This window comes from Curcuma longa, chromosome 16, assembly GCF_044706935.1.
Source record: "Curcuma longa cultivar G26 ecotype Majalengka, Jawa Barat chromosome 16, ITB_CL_G26_1.1, whole genome shotgun sequence".
In the NCBI taxonomy this organism is placed as follows: domain Eukaryota; kingdom Viridiplantae; phylum Streptophyta; class Magnoliopsida; order Zingiberales; family Zingiberaceae; genus Curcuma; species Curcuma longa.
Window position 1 is genome coordinate 3,006,192 of NC_133876.1, and position 7,273 is coordinate 3,013,464.

The following is a 7,273-nucleotide window of genomic DNA, read 5'->3' on the forward strand; positions in this document are numbered from 1 at the left end:
TGAAGTCTCAACGTGGAGTCATACAATTTGATATTGCTTTGTGATATTGCTTAAATTGAGCAGAGTTAGACGAGGCATACAATTTGATGCTACGGAGAGCATCCAAGGAAGAACAGAATGGAGTGAATGGAGTCTACGGAGAGCATCCAAGAATTTAAAGCTTGCTGGTCCAAGCCTGTTCCAAGTAAGTGAATGGAGTGGCTCATGATTCATTGCTATGCTAGATGGAGATTTTGTTTACTTTTCCCTTTTGGATTTGTATTGTATCTGTAGAAGTACAGCAGTTAAAGGTTATTTGTAAACGTTGAGGATTCTATATTAGTTCCTTCTGAGGATGAAAACAATGTAATATGTTGCAAGAAGAATAATTTTTGTTAGTTACTTTTGATTATTTGTAAATATTGAGGTGATTAAATATATCGGTGCTTTTGTATTTGTGATTTGTTTGATGAATTTATAATATTATGATAATTTTGTCATCTTGATCGATCATAATTTACAAACAACATAAAAAAAATAAGTGTTATTACAACAGTTTTAAATTCAATGACATCGGTTTGGAAGTGTTGTCGTTGAGTGATATTACATCAGTCGAAAATCGTTGTTAAAATTGATGTTAAACATATATTACATCGGTTTTACACCGTTGCGAAACCGATGTCGTTGTGATATTACATCGGTCGAAAATCGTTGTTAAAATTGATGTTAAACATATATTACATCGGTTTTACACCGTTGCAAAATCGATGTCGTTATGATATTACATCGGTCGAAAACCGTTGTTAAAATTGATGTTAAACAGATATTACATCGGTTTTACACCGTTGCGAAACCGATGTCGTTGAGTGATATTACATCGGTTTTACATCGGTTACAAACCGATGTCGTTGAGGTGTATTACATCGGTTACAAACCGATGTCTAAAATGTCATACCTTTTACAACGCCTTCATAGACATCAGTCGATTTTCTCATAGACATCGGTTTTCCACCGATGTCTATGACTGTTTTTGTTGTAGTGCTTGCAATAAACGTTCTCGTTTTACAAGCAATTAGTGACCTTAGATAATTTGAATTCAATTTTATTCATGCTTATTGTCAAAGAGAGCTTGTGATTTTTTACAACGATTACTACTCAGGTAGTATCTAGGAAAGGCCTCCCTAGTATAATAGCAATTTTAGAGTCTTCGTTTATCTCCAAGACAACAAAATTAGTAGGCATTATGAAATCACCTATTTTTATCGACACATCTTCTAGAATGCCCAACGGACATACATAAGAGTGTTCGGCAAATTGCAATACCATGCTTGTTAATTCTAAGTCTCATAACTTTATTTTCTTGTAAATTGAAAGGGGCATAAGACTTACACTTGTGCCAAGATTAAGTTATCGGATGTGAATTGCATGTGTAGATCCAATAATTCGGTTCATTAACTGAGTTGTTAACGGGTTATAAACTTTATGATGAATTGTCTTTGTAGAATGGGTTGGTATAAGAAGAGGAAGTCAAAATTCTTTTAGGCATGATGTTGAATTGTTGACTCCTCTTCTTCCTTTATTCTCCCCATTGATATGAGACTTGGTTGTCACCTACCTCCTGCAGAACCGTTGTGTTCAAGAACTTTGTTTGACAACGAGTAAGGAATCAATGATATTGGTTCTCTATTCAAGTAAGCCCTTTAGTTTCGTTGTTGTTGCGGTTTCAATTTGTTGCATCGATGATGATAACTAAATCTTGTGATGCATCATATGGTTTCATTTGGATATATTGTAACACTTTTATTAGTAACACAAAACCAACTGATTTCGTGCAGTTGCAAGATTTGAAGAGATGGTTTCATCCGAGGCCTTGCAGAAAATACAATTAAAATCATCCATCTCCATTCCTTTTTTAACTGAGCCTTGATTTAGTTTTACGCATGTTTCTATTAACCAGCCATGCGACGACCTTAACTTTCCTCGGAGCAAAGGGAATCCAACTTAGAGCACTCTTGATATGAGTCATCTCAGTCAGCTGTAGATTCTGATATGCTAACTTAATTGCGGACATGCCAGAGTTCTGCCATCTCTGTAAAACTTGATCCTTTCCAAGAACCATCAAAGGGCAATAAAGGTTTGGGATACAAACCTAAGTCCAAGGATAATGTGCCCCTTCATAAATCATAAAGTTTCATAGTGAGTCATATGTTATGAAACTCACTCTAGGTCTAGGAGTCAAATCAAAATTACAAGGAAGGTTATTCTTAGTATTGATCTTGAGAAGACTAATATGAATAAGGCTTCTAAGAAGCCTAGGAAGTCATTAGAAAGATATCAAAGGAAGTTATCCCTAGTGAGTGTCTAGTGCATCCAAAGAGTTTCAATAGGTATTGGATTCTTAAGAATGTGATCTCTTCACACTAATGGGTATATACCACCCCTAGTTAGAAGGGTAGTTAACCCAATCATGGTGAAATTGGCATTTTAGGGCATTTTCAAGGTAGTATGATATCTTGGAAATGGAAATCTCAATCTTGTCTTGGAAGATTTTCTAGTGTGCCAATAAGAAATGAGTTTTTAAGTTGATTAAAAATTGACACCATAGGAAAGAATCATAAAATGCGTCAAGTATGGATTTTTGGCACATTCAAGGGAGATAGGATGAATTTTTGGCACATTCAAGGGAGATAGGACTACCTATGTCAAATTATATTTTTGACATAGTGATTAGTTGATGAAACTTAAATGAAAAATCTAAGAATTTATTTTTGTGTTACAACTACCATGCTTGTGTGCCCTATCATATGTCATAATACCATGACATATATTGATATTAAATCTTATCAAGATATTTATGTCATGTCATACATGCATCATTAGGTTATGATAGTTTTCTTTTGAAAGTATACATTGGATGTTTATCATACTCATAGTCATGTATTATTTCAATTTTTATGATTAAGGACAAGGGTATTAGTTGACATCCTAGATAGGATGATCAAATATAAAATGTCTAGATAATGATGCATGATCCCTTTGTTTTTAGGAAAAAATAAATTTCACATCTTACAAAGATCATAGGATGACTTATGTGTGTATTGAGACTTATTGATATAAGTGAGATGTTAGGATGATGACCTAGGTTCAAGATACAATTTGATGTATCAAAATAAGCTTTAGTTTCATCAAAATAAATTAATTTTATGTTGACCAATCATGGAGAAAGTTAATGTGCAAGTCATGTGTATTTAGCCCATAGACCATGGTTAGAAATTGTATTTGAAAACTATTTCAAAATTATTTTAAAAAATCTTGGTGAAGTCTATTTGTTGATAGGAATCACCATTAATTAAATTGATACAAAGTTAGAATGAAACAATGAACTTTTCAATGATTTTAACTTTGTACCATTCTTTGAAAATGAAATATATTTTGTTCCTGATAGTACTTGACATAAGTAATGTCTATATAAAATTTCATAATTTTTAAAAATCATACAATTACTTATGTATTTTTTAAATTTAGTCTAAAAATTAAAATTTTAAGTTTTCAGGCCATGAATCGATTGGTGTTAGTTACTAATCGATTGGTGACCTATCAATCAATTGATTACTAAAATCAATCGATTAATAACTATATTTTTGACTAAAATGAATTTATTTCAACCATTAAACCTCATGTCTAGGGTTCCTAACTATCCCTAACCATTTGATATATTTAGATAAGTATTCAAAGAGATTCTCTTGAAGAAAATATGAAATTGATGGTAAAAGGAGAAGAAGGAGGATTTGAGGAGGAGGGTTAGATTTAAGATTGAATTTTTAATCTCATGACTCAAATTTTGAAATTTTCTAAAGGTTTAGGAACTCAAAATCATTGTTGGTACAATGATTGAAGATGGAGCATGGTTTGAGGGGGAGGCCCAACTTAAAGCCATGATTTGGATAACAAAGGAGAAATTTTAGGGATGAGTGAATGTTGAAGAATTGTATGCTCAAGGTCCAGCATTAGAGATAATGGAAGATAGGAAACCTCCATTGTGATTATTGGAAGTTAAGGATGAAATTGAAAACGAGTGGATCTTGAGATAGATTTTTGATATATGCCAAAGGAAGGATAATATAGGGTTTAAGTTAGAAAATCCTCATTCCCGCTTTGCATGAGAAGATGGATGAAGAAAAAAGTTGGGATAATGAGTTAGCCTAACTTAAATATATTGTCAAACATCAAAAAAAGAAGTGATTATTGGTGCAATCGATCTCATATTAAGGTTGATCAGTTTGACCATGCTCGAGTTAACTAGAGTTTGAATTTGGATGTTTGATCAATATATTAATTAGATGTAAAATAGGTCAAGATTGACCTGATACTTGACGGTGATAAGATGAAAAGTCCAAGTGGATTATGGAGAATTAAGCACTTATATAAGACAGAAAGTCCAAGTAGGCCATGGAGGACCGACACTTGGCATGAAATGAAAAGTTCAAGTGAATCATAGAAGGCCGACACTTGCCACAAAGAAGGAATGTCCAAGTAAATCAAGGTTGACCAAATACTTGATGATCAAAAGTCCAACAGGAAGTTGACAAGAGTAAAGTCTAAGTGGGTTAAGGTTAATCGGACACTTAATGATCAAAAGTCCAAGTGGGTCACGAAGGACTGAACACTTGGTATGAGTGAGAAAGTTTTGATAGGTCAAGGTTAATCGGATGCTAGACAATAGCGAAGTCTTGGTAGGTTGAGCTAAACCAGATACTAGGCAACAACAGAAGTCCCAATAGGTCAAAGATGATCCGATATTGGAAAATGAAATATCACAGTAGGTCACAGATGACTGGATGCCAAATAGAGGAAGTCCTAGTAGATAGAGGTTAATCGGATACCAAGCAAGACACAAATTCAACCTCGAAAAGGCTCGGATCAGGGTTAATAATTGATTGATAGTAAGGAGTAATCAATTGATGACCCCTAAACTTGAAATTCTAAGTTTTCTACTTGCAATCAATTTGGTGCAATCGATTGGTGTCAAACAATCGATTGAGACAATCAATTGCTCGATTGTAGCTAGTGAACAGAAGGCCTCGGAATCGATTGGCTAGTTCAACTAGAAGATTCCAATTTATTGGTGCAATCAATTGGTCAAGCAAAATAGTCATTTTGCATGTTTAAACAGTCGGATCTGACATGACAATCGATTGGTGAATAAGGTCAATCGATTGATACGTTAGCCAGATTACAATACTAGAAAAGAGGGTTTCATGAAGATTTGAAGGGGATGGTTCTTGGAGATTTTAAGGTGAAGTGATGGTGTATTTTTGAATCAACAAGAGGTTATTTTAAACAACAAAAAAGCATCCAAAGTAAAGTTTCATTGTAAAGATGTTTTTGATTTATTTTATCTTTGTATCTTGAGAAAGCATCCAAAGTAAGGTTTTATTGTAAAATCATTTTTGATTTCTTTTATCTTTGTATCTTATTTTGTTGTTGTGTTCTTGTAAGAACGTGTTGTAAGAGGCTTCTCTACCTCTGGAAGGTATCCAAAAAAGAGTAGTTTATAATGGAGGGAGATCACTAAAAGTAAGCCTTGGATTAGTGACCTCAAGGAGGCATATACTAAGTAAAACCAAGGTATTATGCATGTAGCATTGATTTTGATTCAAGTTTTGGTTGCACATTCAAACGACGATTCGACATTCAAAGCGATAAGTAATCAGAGCTATTCGCCCTCCTCAAACTCACACAAGTCCTAAAAATAATAATTGATTGGTAGACGGTGTCAAGCAAACAGAAGCTTCCCAAATCAATTGGTCAGTTTGACTGGAGACTATCAATTGATTACTTTGTGACAACAATCAATTGGTAGTAGTCAAACTACGTAGAAAGAGTCTTCTGCATGTGTGACAGTCGAATTACAGTGAAGTAATCAATTAATGAAGGTAAGCAATTGATTGCTAAGTCAAAATTAGCTCTAATGCAACCTTATAAAAGAGGGTTTCGAGATCATTTGAAGTGTTGAGGGTTTAGAGATGAAATGTTGTTGTATTTCCTACCTTTAAGAGGCAATTTCATGTAACAAAAAAGCATCCAAATCAAGATTTTTATAAAGTAGTTTACTTTCATATATTTGCTTTTTATTTCATATTCTTGTCGTATTGTTATGAAAAATTATTGTAAGAGGTTTCTATATCTCCAAAAGATTTTCGAGAAGAAGAAGGTTTAGTGGTGATAGTGGCCTTGGGAGGCGACGAACCAAGTAAAATATTGGTGTTGTGTATGTGGCATCAAATTTGATTCAAGTTTTCCGCTGCATATTCAAACAACTAATACGAGACGGAGCAATCGTAGCTATTCATCCCCTATTAGCTCACACCAGACCTAACATAGTATATATTATTGTCTTGAATTCGTTAGTCTTTTCCACCACAATAGTAATATCAATTGACTCAGCCTAGGTATCAATCAACTGAAGTGATGTCGCATTTGGGCTATCTGATAGTTGCAACTTCATCATGTCAGATCAATGGTTGGCTCTCTACCAAGATTTTGTTGGTTCCATAATTGACTCATCATGATCATTAGTTAATTGATCACACACTAGTTGTCTAGTCAATTGAGTGAGTCTTGAAATAGAAACTCATAGAAATATTATGTTCTCTTCCAAATTAACCATTTATATATGTGAACTCAACTCTCAATTTCATCAAAAGTTACCTGCCAAGAGGTTATGCCTTTTGGACTTCATGTACCAAGAAGTCTTACTTCCTAGACTTTCGTACTAAGAGTCCTTGTCTCTAGGATTTCCTCATTTGCCAAGCATCTAATCTTCTTTGATATACTTGGACTTTAGTCTACCAAGTATACAGTTCTTGTCCTACTTGAACGTATTTTTGCGAAGTATTCAATCCTCAAACTACTTGAACTTTCATTTACTAAGTATTTGGTCTTCGTCCTATTTGGACTTTCATGTACTGAGTATCATGTCCTTAACTTAGACTTCCCACATTGTACCTACAATATTAATATCATGTAACTTGCATTGGCACACTTGACACGCCATATAACAATCACAATATATCATGATAAATTCTAGATAAATTAGAAAACAAATTTTTATTACCAATCATGTGTTTGCTAATACCATTGTCAAGGTACGACATTTCACCAACCTTGCTATCATGAGATGCAAGAAACAAAATTTCTTCATTCTTGCTTTGATGAATAAGGCATGTTTCATTTTCCTTGTTCTTGCTTAGTCCAACAATCTACAATTTTATGTCTAGGCTTGTGGCAATAG